The sequence below is a fragment of the Dipteris shenzhenensis genome, chromosome 11 (assembly GCF_047967505.1).
Source record: "Dipteris shenzhenensis isolate YYH24624 ecotype China chromosome 11, Dip_SZ_1.0, whole genome shotgun sequence".
NCBI classification, from domain to species: Eukaryota; Viridiplantae; Streptophyta; class Polypodiopsida; order Gleicheniales; family Dipteridaceae; genus Dipteris; species Dipteris shenzhenensis.
Genome location: NC_141606.1, coordinates 29603708 through 29622554, shown reverse-complemented (window position 1 = coordinate 29622554; position 18847 = coordinate 29603708). Strand labels below are relative to the sequence as shown.

Below are 18847 nucleotides of genomic sequence, written 5' to 3'. Positions count from 1 at the left end.
GTCTTCTACAATTCTTTGGCGAATTCCCAGTTATTTTTACAGTTTTTTGTTGTTTTCATTGCATTTTAATCTGATTGCATTGTGATCTACATTTTATATATTATAGAAATTACATTCATATTGTATGCTTTGTTATGAGAGAACATAAATCATTTTTGGATAAATCTAGCCAAAGAGGCCATGTAAAAGCCAAAGAGGAAGGAATCATGACTAAGGGGAAATTAGTTGTGCTTTTGCTTCCTTTGAATTGGTGCTCTCTCTCATAGAATTCCATTTTCTGAGAGCTTGGCTATGCTTAGGCCTATTGGAAGCGAGAAGGAGATTGCGCAACCTATTCCCAGAAGGACTAGTGGGTGAATCCGAAGGAATATCTTGGTCAAGGATCAAAGTTCCCATGTGCAAGTCGCACTTGGGTCATGCACAACGGGCTGAATACTCCAAATACAAACAAGAAAGGAGAATCAGGCTATGCGAAGGACTCAGTCATCTCCAAGCTCAAACCGCATGGCACAGCGCGACTCTATTTTTTGCTACTGAGCTGCCGTCAGGAGCAACCCCTAAAGAAACTCTGGCAAAGTTAGGCTGTGAGACACTGTGTTAGACCAGCCTTTGAACTACTCCAGTCTTTTGGGGTTTGCACGTGTCAGGCTACAACAACTCCAGTTCATAGCCTCCTGACAACCACAATCCTTCAGAGCGGAACACAATGCAACAACAGATGGCTATGTCAGCCGTCAACTGCATTAGAGATTGAAGACTTCTACGACAGAGAGAGTTGACTCGTAAAACTGAACCTACGTCAGAGAGAGAGAGAGAGAGAGAGAGAGAGACAGAGAGAGAGAAATCTGCTCAGCATACTCGGACAGCAGCATATTCATACATAAGGAGCTCGAGCTGAGATCTCTGGTAGCCAAAAAATTTGAGAGCTGCAAGGTTATATATACATACATAAGAAGATGGGATCCCTACTAGAGATAAGATCTCTAGTAGCCAAGAATTTGTGAGTTGCAAGGTTATATATATATGAATAATTAAGATCATTGACATAGTCCAAAAGGCTCTAAAAATGGATTTCTTTCACACAACAAAAAAAAGAGATTTTACAAAGGTTTTTGCTTGATTAAAGCTTTGAAGGAGGTCCCAGTATCCAATTATTGATCAAGCAGAAGCATAGAGGTATTCTAAAATCTCTTCACAAAAGGGTGGAAATCACAGCTCAGTCTGAAGTCCTATTAGAATCAAGAAAGCAATTTGGAGCGGCAAAGAAACCAAGCGACAAATTGAAAGTGTTTGGTGTAAAGGTGATTGGATGCGACACAATCTAAAAGCAAGAATCTCCCTCTAGTGCATCTGTCATCCTTTCACGAGCGAGATACGTGTTTTTCTTTAATTCCATTATAGTTTTCATACACTTAGTAACCTTCATTATTCACCTCCATATCGACATAAATTTTTTATTTGTGAATATCCTCATACACCTAAATATTGTTCGTTGCTTTTTTTCCACTCTATTTGAATTTGTGATGCCCAAAACTTCAAAAATATAATTATCCTTTTACTGTAGAAGGTAAAGCAACATTAGTTGATGAAACCAAATGAACTTATTCTACTTGTGGGCTGCACAATATTCTGAAACCATATACCAATGTTGAACATACCGCTGTAAAAAGATTTACTCTCTCTCTCTTCTTCTAACGTGCTATCAGAGCTTGTTTTGTGAGATTGTGGAGTTTCCAAAGTCCTCACAAGGCAAGGCATTTCAACATTGAGCACGGTGAGTGTGAGCTGAGCTATCAGCTATAGTGAGTGTCAGTGTGAAAGTGAGTGCGACATCTTGTTTTTTGAGATTGTGTGTGTTTTCAAGAGATTGAGTTAAAGAGAGTCGAGATCTTGTAGAATATACCAATGTTGTTTTGGGGCAACTACTTGGCGTTTGGAGAATTTGGTACAAACTACAATAGCTGAGATATGAGAGAGAGAGAGAGACAGAGAGAGGTATCTTTAACTTCATAGCAACAATGCCAAGGAGCCAAATTGACTCGTCCGAAGTGATTCCTAGGAATTGAACACACACACCACGACTGAACCAGAGCCTCAACCACCAAGACCCACCAAGAACAGGAGAGAGAGAGAGAGAGAGAGAGAGAGAGAGAGAGAGAGAGCATGGAGGGACCTAAGGTCCTAATCTCACAAAAGAAGAAAACATGAATGACAAATGGCAATGCTCACACTCTGAAAGATTCAAGCAATAATGTGGTGCCTTTGTGACCTCACAAGGTTGGCATTACCTAGATTCAAGCAATGGTACTATTGCCATTGTGACCCTAAGAACTCTCACGTAAGGCAAACTGTTCTCAGCTATCTGTCAGCCTATGTACTGAGCAACTTCATACAAATCCGGTGACCCTAAGAACTCTCATGTAAGGCAAAATGTTATCAGCTATCTGTCAGCCTATGTACTGAGCAACTTCATACAAATCAGGAGACACACACACACTTTTTTTTTTGGGGAGAAAATTGAGTTGCTTTATATTACAAATCATATCCCAGAATAGGACGATGAGAAATACATCAAGAGAAAACCTCAATATAAGACAGATATACATCATGATCTATGCACTTAGTCTGCAAGCAATCATAGAAAGATTGCTGCAGAGAGCGCCTAAAGAAAGTAAAAATGGACACACACACACACACACACACACACACACACACACACCCACATATATATAGAGAGAGAGAGAGGGGGGGGGATCCTGCTTTAGAAACAATTGACTAGACCAAACTCAAGTCAAAGGCACCCACGAATCCCGCATGATAATGAACTTCTTTTCAGTAGCTCTCCCAAGTATGCCTTTCAAAATTATTTATTAGAAATTGCAAATTGAAATTTACAATTCTGAACAAGGGGGAAAATGTGGTTTAAAGAACCATAACCTGTCCCTGACAGCTTCTATTTCACTGTTGTACTCTTTAAAGCAATATTCTTCCTGTTTTGAAGTTGAAGGCACCTTGCCAGAACTGTAACAGGAACAACAGAGGCTAAAATTGGCTTTCACCTCCTTGAACCGAGGGCCAATTATAGGATAAGAACAGGCAGAACACATCTGCCTCCCATGCCGCACAGAATCCTCCATCTCCAGTTTTGCTAGTATGCTCATAATTCCAAAGCCCCACTCAGGATCATCAAACATTTCAACAAACTCTGGGAAGGATATGCTTGCCTGATCATCTTCTCCATTAATTTCCATCAGATCGCTTGCCCCTTGTGAGGGTAGATAAGCAGCTCGCAGAATCTTCATGTATTGATTAGCATCTTTCCTTGATATTTCTCCGTCCACAACCTTGGAGGAACGCCAGACAAGAGCATCAAAAGCTGTACGTTTCCTTTTGTCTAATGATCCTCCACAAACAGGTGAAATAACAGCAAAAACCATGCCCAGGTCTACTCGCCCTGACCCACCCATATCCAATACAGTCAGAACTTTCTCATTGATCAACTTCATAGCTCCTTGGAATGCTTCAGGCTTCAAGAAGTGCAGAAAACGCCTTAAAATCTTCTCTAATGCCTCCTTTCGAATGTACTTTTCTGAAATGCCAACATGTGAGGAGGACACAGGTAGAACAGTTTGGTTAAGTTCTTTCTTCACAGTTGCTATGTCACATCGGTTTAGCCTGGTACATCTCTGAAATAGTCTGATGTCAAGTGCACATGCAAGCCACTGACGAGGAGTGGTCCTTGAATTTGCCCTTCTAAACTGTGAAGCCTCTACTGTAATCAAGTCATCTTCAGCTCTGAAGCTATCCCCTATAATGCCTGAATTCTCCTCTCCCTTTCTCAGAAAACTTAAGAGTCCATTAGGCCGCCTTTCCATTTGTCTGAGATGCACAAGGGCATCATATAATTCAGATCTTTTGGTCATCTTGTAGGCTTCCTTGAAAGCTTTCTTTGCTTCATCGACCTCCCCTGCCCCGAGTAAAGACACTGCTCTGTTGAGCTGAGCACGCCAATGAAAAGGCTGCAGGGCCAGCACTTTGGAATATGTATCCTCTGCCCTCTGAAACCTTCCAATGTCCTTGTATAAGGTTCCTAGATTGTAGAGCGCTTCAATGTGATTTGGCTTCAGATCTATAGCCTTCTCAAACTCTTGGATTGCTTGCTCGTGATTTCCCAGCGCATGCAAGGCTGAGCCCAGATCACAGTGAGCATCAGCATATGCTGCATTCAAGGAAATAGCCTCGAGCAATGCCTCCTTTGCTGCCCTATACTCGCCCACGCCATACAATGCACTTCCCAAAAGCTTCAAAGCCCGGTAATGTTTAGGCTCTCGAATAGCTGCCTCCTTGTAGTGCTCGCTTGCACCCAGGAGCATCCCTTCTGCCTCCAAAGCTATGCCTAAATTCACATGGATCTGCGGAAGAAGACTCACCCATTGGCTACCACTCATCTGTCCTGCATCCAGTGCTAAGGAATAAGCTTCTTTGGCCTCTGAAAATTTATCTAAGGCATAAAGCGCGTTACCATGCTGGAAGTGTGGTCGAACATCTGTGGGTTTAAGCTCAGTAGCTCTCTTGAAGCTCACCAGAGCCTCCTTGTATAATCTATGATCAAACAGAGTTCTGCCAATAGCCATGTGAGCATCAAAAGCCTCTTCCCGTGTCCCTGGTTCTCCGGCCTTGTTCCTAATCTCAGCCAACCCTCTCTGAAAATTTGTGTAATCTTGCCCGAGCTCCTCCCAAGATATTCTACCAATCACCCCCTCGCCATCTACACTGCTAACATCCCTGGACCAGCCTATGGTAGCACAGGCAGAATCTGTGCTACCAGCATCACCTCTCCCCTTCTTGCTGCGGGCATCCATCTTACCTTCAAGGCGCCTTATGATGATCTCCAGATCCTCCACCAAACGCCAAGTATCATCATAGGCAATTCCGTTTTTGGGCGAATCTGCCCACGATCCAACACTTCTCTTTCTTCTACCGGGAGGTGTTTTATCCTCTACTGACGAAATACCGCCAGACCTCTTACTCGCAGCGCTAGAAGACGCCGCCCCTTCTCGACTGGCCACTTCAATCTCACTGTCCTCAACCTCTTCCTCGATATCTAGCTCCAGACCCAGCGAATTGAAATCTCTGTCTACATCTCCAGCGCCATCATCATACGTTTGTAGCAAGCCATCGAAACTCAGGCCTTTGGCTTCATCGATGTAGTCACCGTATGTGCGGAAGACCTCATTGAGAATAGCTGCTATCTGACTTTCATTGAACTTCACACGGGGATTAACTGCAACCACAAGCGCAGACATCTCGTCTCTATCGAGGTGATCATCTCGATTGCCATCGAATAGCCTGAAAATTTTACTAACTTTCTGTACACGGAGGCTGGAGAACTGCCCTCCGGACGCCATTTGTGGTTCTTCGATTTCTGCTCCAAAGCCGCGCAAGGCAGAGAACATGCGCAATTCCTGCAAAAGTGTTGTAGCGAGGCAGATAGACAGAAGCACAACAGAAAACTGTGCTCATGCGTTTGGAAATTTTGCACCTGCACGTGCCCTGGGAACTCCGAGACGATAGGAGGCTCGATTCAAACTGATGCGCTGAGGGCAAGCGAACTTAGCCGTACACCCAGAGAAGTAGCCAGCACGAGAAGCTTGTGGCACGCTCCGAATCTTACTGGACGCTTGTTCACGGAGGCTGCAGGTCTGTACTCCCTGTACTCCACACGCCATCCTGAGGGATTGCACTCCAAATTTGAGCAGTGAGCACTCAGATCTCGCCTTCCCTTCATTAAAAGCACGAGGTGAACTGAAAGCGATTGTGCACACGTCCTGCAAGAATGATGTAGAGAGGAACCGAGACAGAATGAGGACGAAGATCTGTCGTCATGTACATAAAAAGCATTGTCCAGGAGCGAGCAGGAAACTGCGTCGGCAGTGGGCACCAAATCTGAAGTGCAGGTGAGCTTTGGCGGAAACAGATGAGAGCGTACAGATGACTACATGATAACAAATGTTTCAATTTTTCAAAATTGGAGCTCTGTTGAGAGTCCCGATATCCGCCAAGCGCCGTGAAGGGGAGCCCAATTCCCCAGAAACAGTTAAGGTGGCACAAACGAACGAGCTGAATGATCCATGGGAGCTAAAAGAGTGCCCAACGCAGACATTGCAATTTGCAGCTTAATCAAATTCACGAATATAAACAAGATGAACACTCTCCACAACAGCTCTGCTCAGTAAGCATTCAACACGTGCTTCTCCCTTTTCCAGTTTTCATATTTTTTTCACCATCAACAGCTCCTGAATCATTAGCAATTGCCCAATGATTTTCAGCGCACTATCCCCCAAGAATATTATTAAGTACCTTGAGTGGCGTCTCAGCAATGGCTACTTTATGTGCAGCTTGGCCATTCTTTCCATAATCCATTCTCTGATTATTGATTTTTGATAGCAGCTTCTCATTTCATTCAATGTGTGCTCGGATCTTCAATGCAGAGTTATGGACTTGCAAACACAAAATCGATGTGCCTGCATGCTTCCATCATCCATGCCGGGGCCGCATGCGTGTGGTTCCGATTGCAGCCCGTCTCGAGAAGTTTGCCAGACCTTGTCGGAGTTAGAGGCACATGTTCATATTGAAATCTGAGAAGCATTGTTCTTCGTTGTTCTTCATTTCTATTGGATACCCCCCTCTCGCCGACCCTTGCCTGCCTGTGCATATCATTTGCATCCATCAGGCATCTAATTTGTCTTCCTTGTCTCAACTTTGCCAAAAATGTTGCATGTGCCCAGGGTAAGACGTATCTGTTGGAGAAAAATTCAACATCTGGTGAGCTGAACCATGAGTCTCGATCCAAGCATAACATGTAGGCTTGAGGCACCGCCCCCTACCCACGTGAGAGAAAGGACTTGCATTGTGTGGTTACGCATTACGCACCAGGCTCCCCAATAGATAAATAAAAAGGGGGATGTGCAATGACAAGGGCACAAACATGGTCCATGTGGTCAGAGGCTCAATTTTCTTATTGGCTGGCAAGGGTTCAAATCCCATGAGCGAGCGATAGAGGCTGCCTAGGTGCATGGGCACTCCACTTGTGCAACAAATCAACAGCTAACGCATGGCGACCACAGCAACACATGGTTGTAGTGTGGCACTTGGTGTAAATACCAAGGTCATTGTGTAATGAACATATTGTTAAGGGCTCTTCTTTTCTAGTAATTCATAAGCAAGGTATGAGTGCCAACAAAAATCATACCATTACATCAAACCATATTAAAAAGAAACCAAGAGCAATATGCCATAGAGCCAAGTGACTCAGCGCACTCTATAATGACCAGTCCCTTCAATTTGCAAGAGCATTGAGAGAGACAATAAAGGTAGATCGACTATAATGGAGAGGGAGGGGGGTAGCGTACACTTGAAGAGGGACCGTACAGTAGGATCTTGAGAGACAAAGAGCAAGGAGGTCTAAGAGAGGGAGGTAGGAGGTCTGAGAGAGAGACAGGAAGGGAGAGAGGGAGAAAGAGACAAGAATTCTTTAAATTTCACATTTTCACACACTTCCTTACAATAATTTAGGTAAGGCCAGCCAGTTCCCATTTCCCCAACACAAATTCCAATGGAAAACGGTAAGGAGGGGCTTGGTTACCCAACGTGAAGTGAAGGCAATCCACTAATGAATTGCTAGCTAAGTATTTTCATTGTGAATAGTCATTGGGACATGCATCCAATCTCAGCTTGTGAAGTACAACGAGCTCCCATCCATGCACAAAGTCTCATTACTAGATTGTAGACCTATTACATACATCTCCTAGCACGATTGCCATTGTTTGTCAACCTTAGGTTTTGGCACACACCTTCCTTATATGGTTTTCGTTGATGTGAGCACATGCATTGCATCCCAAAGATTTTACAAGTTATCTTTATGGCTTTTGAGGGGAGCTAGATTTGAATGTAACCATCCTCTTTCTGGACAAAAGTTCACTTTCCCAACCTTGGTGTTAGGATGGATAGGCACTTTTCCTCCCATATTTCATAAACCCACACTCTACCTTGGGGTCTAAAGGCCTTGGTTAAAGACAAAGGAAATATCGTCTTGAGATCATGCACACAGGTATGGGCACTTAAGAGAGAGGCTCTTAGGGCCTTAACACAGTACTAAGCGGTATAGGATGGGAATAACATGGTTTTGTTAACCCGTTCTCAACCCATTGGTATATAATGAAATAAAGTGGGATAACCCGCACTCCCACTGGTAGCTTGTGCTTACTCACATTGTAGTTACATTACAATATGAAAAGTAGAAAATCAACAAGATTGATTACTTATGCCAAATCTTTTGCATGCTTGTACACTTTTACAAGCAAAGGATGATCTTACTCATGAAGAATGGTGCTTTTTTCACTTATAAAAGGCTCAGCCTATTCAAGAACTTGCTCATAATGATGAGTTAACTAATGCTTTCAAATTTCATTTGGAAATAGCCAAAAACACTTTTAATAGTTTGTATTAATAACTCTTGCACCTCATTGTGATGGAACACCCATGGGAAAGGAATTGCTTTGTCAAGGTAAACTTTAACATATTAAGTGAACTTGCATGGTAAGCTCATTAGCATATATAATAATGAATCAATTGCTTTGTGAAGGTTAATGACAGGGTAACATAAGTGAACCAGCATGGTTACCTCTTTAACATAATTAAATCATGAATGGAAACACATCATGGATCAGGAGGTTGGGAGGTAAATTGAAAAATAAGATGTGCCCGCATAGCCATGTGTACATCACGCGCACGCATGCACGTGTGTGTGCGCGCGCGCGTGTGTGTGTGTGTGTGTGTGTGAGAGAGAGAGAGAGAGAGAGAGAGAGAGAGAGAGAGTTGGGGGCAAGAGGTTTAAAGTACATCACTAGCACATATACCCACATGCATATGCGCAAGCACGAAGTGTAATGTGGGTGTAAGGCACATTGGCACAAGTGCCCACATACATACGTGTAGCATGCATGTGTATGCACCCTTTATTACCTCCTTTTTTCTTCTCTACTTCTGTCAAGCTCATCCATAGATAGTAAAAAAGGGCCTCTTAAAAGCATGTGGGTTCTCTTCTATAGGATTCCTAGTGTACCATAGGTTCTTACTATATGTATCGTGGAATTATTTATCATGATGTGTAACTTAGACATGAGTGGTGGAGAACCACTAAGCCAAGCCCTTGGGTATTACTCAATTCTTTGTGTAGGCTTTATCTTTCAAGTGTATCACAATCATGCATGCAATCATGTGTATCACAATCACACATGCATTTACATGTGTGCGCAGGCGTGTGTGCATGCACATGCAAATGCAAGCGCGCGCACACACACACACGCACGCACGCATGCACACACATGCACATGCATGCGCGTGCACACACACACACATGCACACGCACATGTGCGCACACATATGTGCTTGTGTGTGTGTGCATGCGCATGCATGCCTGCGTGTGTGTGTCTAAATGCGTGCGCGCATGTGTGTGTGTGTGGGGGGGGTACTTGGGAAATTGGGGGAAGGGTTGCTTATGTGCACCCTCATGTCTTTATTAGTTCTTTGTCTCCCTAGCTTCAAGCTCCCACCACGTCCCAATTCCTAAAAACATGTGACCCTCATCAACCTTTTCACAAGGTACCATGGTACTCTTGAATGACAACTTTAAGCTAGCTAGCCCTTGCTCACTTTTTAACCTTGTGTCTCATAAGTCTACTACATGGCACTCCAATAACATCATGTATCCTTAAAAAAGAAGAAACTTTACAACTACCTTACAAGATATGTTTAGCAATATATTGAAAGTGTGTTGCTTGCCATTGCCTTGCCTTTGGTATATGGGAAAGCATTATTGTTGTCTCATGTCTATGTAGTCATTTAATGTAGTTTATAGCTCAAACTTGTTGTCGTTCTAAGGTTGTCTTGAATCTCAAGTGTTATCCATGCTTTTCTCTAGTTACTAAATGGCATCTCCTACAACATTTCATCATTTACATCACTAAGGAGTGTGATAGCAAGTGATGTCATTTGTATGGTGAAAATAACCTATCTATTTTTTATTAAGGAGATGATTCCCTATGACTCTTTTCTAAGTAAAGCTAAGCCACATAGCGCTTCTAGAAAATTCAATGTATTATCTCCACATTGAAGAAAAGATGGTCACATAAGTTTTGAGAAAAATTTTGTTTGAAGGCATGCCTTCCTTACTCCAAAATGTGTCAATAAATTACCGAATTTTAAGAGATTCAAACTTTTATTTCATGGAAATTCCAATGGAGATGTGGGGCATGGATGTATCACCCTTGATGACCATTGTTTTGGAAATACAAATTCCATTTAGTATTAATGCTATTACATGTGTGCAACTCCTAGGTAATCAATTATGGTGTGATACAAAAATAAGAAATGCGTTAATTTTAAGTTCCATTAATGATAAGGGAATTCTCAACAACACTAATGGTCCATTGTATAGTCATTCAATTTGTATAGACATTCAAGCTACATGGACTTTGGTGACGTTCCATTCACTGAAACAAGCTCAAAGTAGGAAAATCAAGCATTATTATACTGTTTACAAAAAAATAGCAAACCAATATGGAAAGAAGTGTTTCGTAGGGAGGGAGTAATGCTAAGAATTAATTGTGTGACAAAAGTATGCAAAATTTCAAGGAAGTCTTGAATTGTATATATTAATGAAAGGAAGAGTCAAAATTAAAAAAAAAACCATTATTTTAATAATTCAATGGGAGCACTCGCATACGTTTTCTCAAAATAATCCCATAGTTAAAGAATATTTGCTTTGAATAATTTATTCATGTGATATCTTTTTGTTCTATGCTTTGACCTCTTTCACCTTTTCTTTGTCTACAATCATTAGAATGTGTGTTGCATTGACAAAAAGGAGTAGGAGAGAAGTAGAAGAGAGATGCAACAGTAGTGTATGGGACAGAGTAGGAAGTGGTAGTAGTAAAAAAGGAGCAAGACTAGCACTGAGGCAATAGAGAACAACATGCTCTAAGAAGTGAGAGAAGAAGGACAAAATGTTCCTTGAGCTAAGAAAAGGGAGGATAATGATGCTACAAGGAAGAAATGAGTACGGAAAGTAGGAGAGAGAGAGAGAGAGAGAGAGAGAGAAGAAAGCACTGCAGCTTGGAGGAGAGGCGTTCAATGCAAAATATTCACATTGGAGCATTGTAGTGCTTGAGATCCTAGGTAGAGAAGAGGTGGGGAGGGAGGAGCAGAGAAAGAAGAGGATGGAGGCAGGCAGGAGGAGAGAAAGAAAGACTAGTTGGTGGAAAAGCTTATTGCTTAGAGCATTGTAGTGCCTGAGATCCTCGAAAGACTGAGTGGCAAAAAAGCTTATTGCTTAGAGCATTGTAGTATTTGAGATCCTAGAAAAGAGAAGAGTAGAAAGGGAGGAGGAAGGAAAAAATCCACTCTATGAATGAGTTGTACCTACAATCCAAAAATAGTGTTATATATGCAACAATACAATATGTACATAAGCTAGTGAGGGAGAAAACCTCACATCCCATACACTCCTTGTATCCCAAAAAGGACATAGAGGTGCTATGTGGTCTATTGATCCATCCACAAAGTGGAGAGAAATGTAAAACATCCTAATCAAAAGATCTACACCTATGCATTGTAGTCCCACGTGGTGACGTGTGTACTGTGCACTTCGTACCTACCAGTTTTCGTAATTGGAAGGATGACAATACATTATGTATTGACCAATTGCATGACCCATCTTAATCCAACAATTAGATGGTTAGAAAAAAGAATTTGTGTATCTAAGATAACTGACAAATGCAAGCTTAGCACGAGGCTTTAAAAATTGGGACAACTTAACTATGATACTGTTTGAAGACTTGAGAGGAGAGAATGCATGCTATATCCCATTCTCAAAATACAATAAAAAAGAATGAATCTCCAACTCCTTTGTTCATTGAGTCATCATATGTTTAGAAATACATGCATTGAATCATCTTTGCATTGAACCATATGCAATAAAAAAAAGTATTTACAAATGGCAAGGAACAAACATCACTTGCTGGACAAAATAAAGAAGCTGATGGGGAGCTTGTGGTGTATAGACTTGGTGAGCTAGTAGTAGCTGGATGGAGTGCCTATCAAAAAACCAACCAAAAGAAAAAAGAAAAGATCAAGGTCTTTACAGGTTTAGTTTAAAGCACATATATGAAACAAATCATATACCTAAGATAATTTGCTAATGCCATGACATGTGTGCATATACTAACATATGCATATAAGTAAATGCACTTGCACATATGCATACATCTTAAAGCACATGCAAATGAAAAAGCTAGTAAATAAACTAACATATTAAATTAAAGAACAAACTAAATACTAAAATAATACCTAACACCAAATGGCCCTTACACCTAGAATTTAAAGAAAATAAATAAAATCACTTCAAATATACAAAAATCTAATGAAAACTTTTAAAACTACTTAATACAAAACCAAAATATTTGCACTTCAAGATTGAGCAAGCAGTAAGGGATTGAGGTTGGACAGGTTGCCTAGTTCCGAATGGATGGTGCTAGTAAGCTTGCAAGAGTCAAGAACTAGTGTTTGAACTTGGCTTTAGACCCCAATCTGAAGGGGGATGGCTCAGGAGAGCATATTTCTAGCAATGAAACATACTTGAAGGGTTGAGAGTGGGGGGGGGAGAGGTTAGAGAAGAGGAGAACGGAGGAGAGGGAAGGGGAGGTTGGAGAAGTAATATACAGTTAGTAGTCTTGTGTTGTGCACTCTTCTCTTTCTCAATCTTGTCTTCCAACATGGTATTAGAGCCTATGATGTTCTCCTTCCTCTTGTGAATGTTTCGCTTTTCCAAGCCCTTGTTTCAACAAAGTTATAAAGGCCACTCTTTTAGGAATTGTTCTCCTTCTTCTCTCCATTACATACTCATTATGTAAAACAAGTTTTGCCCAACATTCTAGTAAAAAAGATTTGGATTTTGAGGGGATTTTGACTAGGGGTGTTGAAAATGTAGCTCTGGTAGCATATGGAAGTGAGCACATAACTCACACATACACTCTCCACATACGTATTGAAGAGGGAAGAGACACTAGTTTGTTGACTATATAAATGTATAGGTCACCACGATATTTAAAAAATCAATTAATTAGTTTGGCAAGGGGTGAGAATTGTATAAGGGAAATATTAAGCCTAAGGTCTAGGAAATCACTTATGGAAGCTTCTTCCACGGTCTTGAATCTTCTAACTACCTCTCCTGCTTCTACAAATAGTCCCTCTGCCGCTCTCGGTAGAGATTCTCCCCTCCCCCCTTTGGTCCCCTTTCCTTACCTCACTCCCTCCCATCACCCCTGGCTCAGCTTTCACTCAATACTAAACAAAAGGACATGATACAATAGATAATGAATCTCAAAGTGGGTTTTGCTAAGTCCATAAGGACTATTCACGTTATGACTTAGGTCCCTTTTAGAGTTCTCGACATCTTATCATCATTTCATGTATATAACAATGCACACCATAATTTGTTCCATCCTATGTACACCATACGAGTCCTCCAATCATGTTCACCATTATAGGAGTCCTCCAATGACCTATAGTTTATCACTTTCCCATTAATGGGTGGTATCCATATCATACATGAATAGATAGTTTTTGAAATTTCCAAATTTCTCTCAAGGTAAGGCTTTCATGCATAGATTTACTACCTAATCCTCATCAACGAAACAGTGAACTAGGGCTGGATATTTCTCCCTTGCACTTATTGTCAGATCAAATCATAGAGGATGTCAATGTGCCAAACCGTATAGGTAGATGATATTATTCCCTTTTGCTGGCTCTACCAACTCGAACCAAGCATCATTTCTTTCAATGCCATTTCTATTACATGTACCCATATTTATATTGTAACTACCTCTTCAAAGTTGGGAAGACCAATTGAAATTGATCAAGAGATCAACTTCTCCTTGGCTAGCGTGTATCTTTTCTAGCTTAACTGTCCATCCTCCAAAACAAATCGGACGAAATGATATTTGAGCTATATATGTTTGGTTCTTGAATGGAAGGTTGAATCCTTTGCAACATTAATAGCACTCTGGCTATCACATACAAGCTGCAATGTTCTTACTTCTTCCCAATATCCTCCATAAATCTTTATAACCAAATCATCTCTTTACTAGCCTTTGTAATTGCAACATATTCTGCTTCTGTTGAAACCTAACTTACTGCTATTCCACCCTTACTCCACCTACAGTGAAAACATACCCAGTGGTCCTCCTTCTTCCATCTTTATCACCTACCATATCTAAATCAACATATCCTTGTAGAGAAATGTTTGAACCTTTAAAACATAATGCATGAGCAGTCATACCTCTCAAATATATGAGAATCCACTCTACAACCATCCGATGTTCTTTACATTGATTATTCATAAATTTGCTCACAACTCCCAACCATAATATGCACTCTCTAGTTGAGAATTTGCAAATTGCCTAAGGACCGCTCCCCCATTCTGATGACTACTTCTACTCATGCTAGATAGCATGACATAAGATATTCCACACAGTAAGAATGTTTGTAGTCTTGCATCTTTGACATTATTCTCAATTGATTGTCAGTTTGCTCTACCATCCATAACCATGATGGCAACATATGTTGCTTAATTTACCTTTTCATGAACCACCACCATGAATATAAAGAACATTTTGTGAATTCAATGTTATCTACATTGTAATATTTGTGCTCTTTTGCATTCTCTACTCCTTGGATGGATGAGCATAGGCCATTGATCTAAAGACCTTGAGATGCTAGGCATTGGGTTATGCCTATCTATACTTTCTCTAGTGTACCTTTGTTCAATACTTGTCAAGCATGTCCTTATTTGTATAATACTCCTTGAACACTTAACAATGGCACATTTTATACATTCTACTACACCATTTAATTGTAGTGTCTTAGGTAAAGAAAACTCATGCATTGTGGCAAGAAATGCATCTTCTGCCTGATCTTACGATGCCTTTTTGTCGATCCCTCTTGAACTAGCTGGCTTATCAATTCACCTACCTTGATAGCCATGCTCTAACAATCATTACCATCCTAGGGCCCTTCAATTTGGGAGAGAGTGTTAGCTTCTAACTACTACACTTACACTAGGAGTGACGTGTTCCACGAAGGCATCTACGATTGATTTGGAGGCTTCAACCAAGATGCAACCTTTAGGTGCTAGTGAGGAGAAACTCAGTACTCATCCATAGAAATTTTGGTTCTTGAACAAGCCGATGAACAAGTCTCCAAGTCGAGTCATGTGCATGGGTCTTGGTAGGAAGGACACATATCCAAAACAGAGCAAGGTCACTTCAGACTGGGAATAATAAAGAAGACCTGTCCATGAGACAGAGGTGGATCAGCAATGGGACCATGACCATGGTTGAGATTTAGATTGAGAAGCAAACAACTTCCCACAACCAGGACTAGTACCAATACAACAGGCACCAAGTCACTCTGCTTTGCTACTAAGGTGTTGAGGTTAAGTTTTGCGCCATCACATGTGCATAGCCAAGCCAAGTAGGAACCATACGGATCAGATCTAGAAGAATGCTGAGTACTTGTGGGAGGTTGATGTGTTCGACCAATGGACTTGTTTTCACCACGAGAATTGCCTATCCCACGATGACGCCATGAGTGTGTGCATACTCATGCATACAACCACCTGTAGAGTTTTTTGCAGGTTGCCCACAACAACACCACCCAAGACCAAGGAGGACTATATGAATTATTTCCCTCGCACCTAGGTGAAGTGTTCTTAAAGATGGTACAATCAACTCCCGCTTGGCTATTTTTGAGATTATAGGAGCACATGATTGAGGCCTTTCTAAAATGCTTCAAAAATGAGATCAACACGGAGGATGTTTGTACCAAGCTAAATGAGCTCAAATAGAAGGAAGGAAATTCAATCCAAGATTTTTTTCTAAGGATGCAAGATCTTATCAACTAGCTTAGCATGCCTTTAGATGATAAATCATTGAGTGTTTGGTTATTAACCAGTTGTACCTAGGTAGACATATGGTCATGAGAAGTAGTCAATCCATCTAAGAGCTACTAATATTGAGCAGTGGCCTTGGAGAAAAGTGGTGGAGTGAAGACCCAAGATAAAGAAGAAGAAAAGTGAAAGTGATGATAGATGGCATCACCAAAGCACAAAAAGTTAAAGGCAACCCTCAAGAGGTTTTTGAGAGAAGGCTAGCTTGAATGAAAAATGGTGCAACAAGTGCTCCAAGAAGGGGCATATTGAAGATGAATGCAAAACAAAGTACTGCAAGCATGTACCAAGTTTGTGGTCATGACAAGTCAGAGTGCTAGTATGCTAAGAAGCAAATCGCAACTATGAACTAGATGTCAACTGATACCAAGCCTAAAGATGGGAAGCCACCAAGGCCTGAGTAAGGCAATAACAAAGGGAAGAAAAATAATAAAACAAAAGAGGTCCAAAATTAAGTATTTATTCTATCACATAAGTCATACCAAGTCTAGGTTTCCATTGTGGCAGAACCATCTTAAAATGCTGAATGATAATATTGAGTAGCGAGAAGTAGATCCTAGATGCTAAGCCAAAGCTTCTATGAGTGGAGTGCAAGAAGAAACAAGAATACCTGAGTCCTCCACACTAGAAATGATTAAGGCTTGGGAAATATTCAACAATTTGACAGTTGTAGAGTTGCTAAAGATTGCCTCATATTGTAGGGATTTTTTATTGCAACAACTCCAAGTCAAAGAATGACCAACCAAGGATGTTGATTCCCTGATATAACCATCCTAGAAACTGATATTTTGGTGGTGGATGATGAAGTACCAGTCATCATAATGAAGATTAAAAAGCAAAATATTTTGAGCATGATCATTGATGGTGGGTCGAAAGTCAATATATCTCTGAAGGCATGCCTTAGCAGCTTAAAGCCTTTGCCATTCTAGATCCTTAGGGTAGATCAACGACCATTGAAGCCAAAGGTATGCTTCATGATGTTGAAATAATATTGGTAGGATTCATTATACAATTAGCTATTCCTATGGAAGAAAACACTTTTCCTATTTTATTGGGTGTCATGAACATGGCTTAAAAGTGCCAAAGTCATGCATGATTGGGAATCTAATATGATGACAACAAGGTGGGGAACATGGAATTTCAAATCCCCACAGATCCAAGTAAGGTCACAAGCACCTGTCGACCAAAAGACTTTGAGGTCAAATATTAGTTCCTGTAATATGTGGAATCATAGCTAATGTAATTACCCATATTTCTTGGTGGTGAAATTGATGTACTCCAAGTGGCCACCAAGCTCAAGGAAAAGATGAAGGCCGAGAAGTTGGCCAAGTAGCAACATTCCTATCCCAATAATTTTACGGAGGATGTAGTTGGCGAATGGATGGCGGTTGGTAAAACCATGAATGGCAATCAGTCGGTTGGGTTGCGAGAAATTGATCCTGGAACCAGCACAAGGGCTTAATTGGAGTTGAGTAAGATGCACACATAGTTGTTGTCACTGCACATTTGGTAAAAACTCCAACGAGTCAAGTATTTGTTCCTATAGTACAAAGATTTTCTGGCTTGGAATTATACAGATCTATGAGGAGTACGGCCAGAAATATGTCAACACCGCATTCCACTCGTGCCAAATGTTAAGCTAGTTAGGAAACAATGGTACTTCATGAATCCAAATCATGCCAAACACAAGCTTGACAAGCTGATTTGAGCACATTTCATTTATGCTACTGACAAGTGAATGGTTGTTTCATGGTGGTACCCAACTGAAGAATAATGATAAACTTTGAGTCTGTGTTGACTATAGGAAGTTGAATGCCCAAATGGTGCCAGTCCTATTTATAGATGGGATCTTGGAGCAAGTTGCTGGTCACGAGATGTATTCATCTATGAATGGATACAATGGCTATAATTAGATATCTATTGCCCCTGAGGATCAGTCAAAGACATACTTTACTATAGATAGGGGGTATATACCACCAAGGTCATGCCATTTGGGGTTACAAAATGTGCCATCAACTTTTCAAAGATTCATGGTAGACACTTTTCATGATTATTTGATTGGAGCTCATTGCCATCTACTTGGATGATTTTTGTATGTACTCAGAAGTGCCTATGTATCTTGGGTAGTTGGGCAAAGTCTTTGATATATGCACGCAAAGTAGGCATATTAGTGAGCCCGAAAAAGAGTATCTTCTTTTTCAAGTTGGTACACTACTTATTCAATTAATTATTTCACTATCTCACACTCCTTATTCATGATTAAGCTAAGATATATCCTCTCGAATTAATCTAACATGATTAACCTAAGCTGATACTATCCTTGCCTCCCATTGCTCCCCTTCCATCGCGGGGGTTTCCATTTTCCGAGCAAAAACCCCCGAGCGACGAGCGGACAAAAGGTAGGAAGGGTCAAAATATATAGGCTCAAGTCATTTTTGGGGAGCAAAAAAATCCAAATTATTTCAAGGAATATGTAAGTAAATATGAAATACTAATAAATAGAAATAGATATAAATATACCTTTATATAATATACATATATAATGTCCAAGTGGTGACTTATTTTATCACTTTCAAAAATCCTTTCTTTTCCTTTCACCATTGGTTGGAGCATGAAATTTTGAGCAAATATCCTCTTTATAGTTCCTCAGGATGACCTAAGAAAATAATATAATACTTTTTTAATAGACCCTCTAAGTGTATTTTTCCAGAGGAATATGGATTGAAGAGCTTGCCCCCCAACCTTATTCTGCCAGCGGAATACCCTTGGAGAGCCTACGCA

At 40.8% G+C, this 18847-nt stretch overlaps 1 pseudogene; it reads right to left on the bottom strand.

Annotated features, from left to right (window-relative positions):
* Positions 1–2856: 2856 nt before the first annotated feature.
* LOC147896876 (putative TPR repeat-containing protein At2g32450 pseudogene) lies at positions 2857–6137 on the bottom strand (annotated as a pseudogene).
* Positions 6138–18847: the final 12710 nt, after the last annotated feature.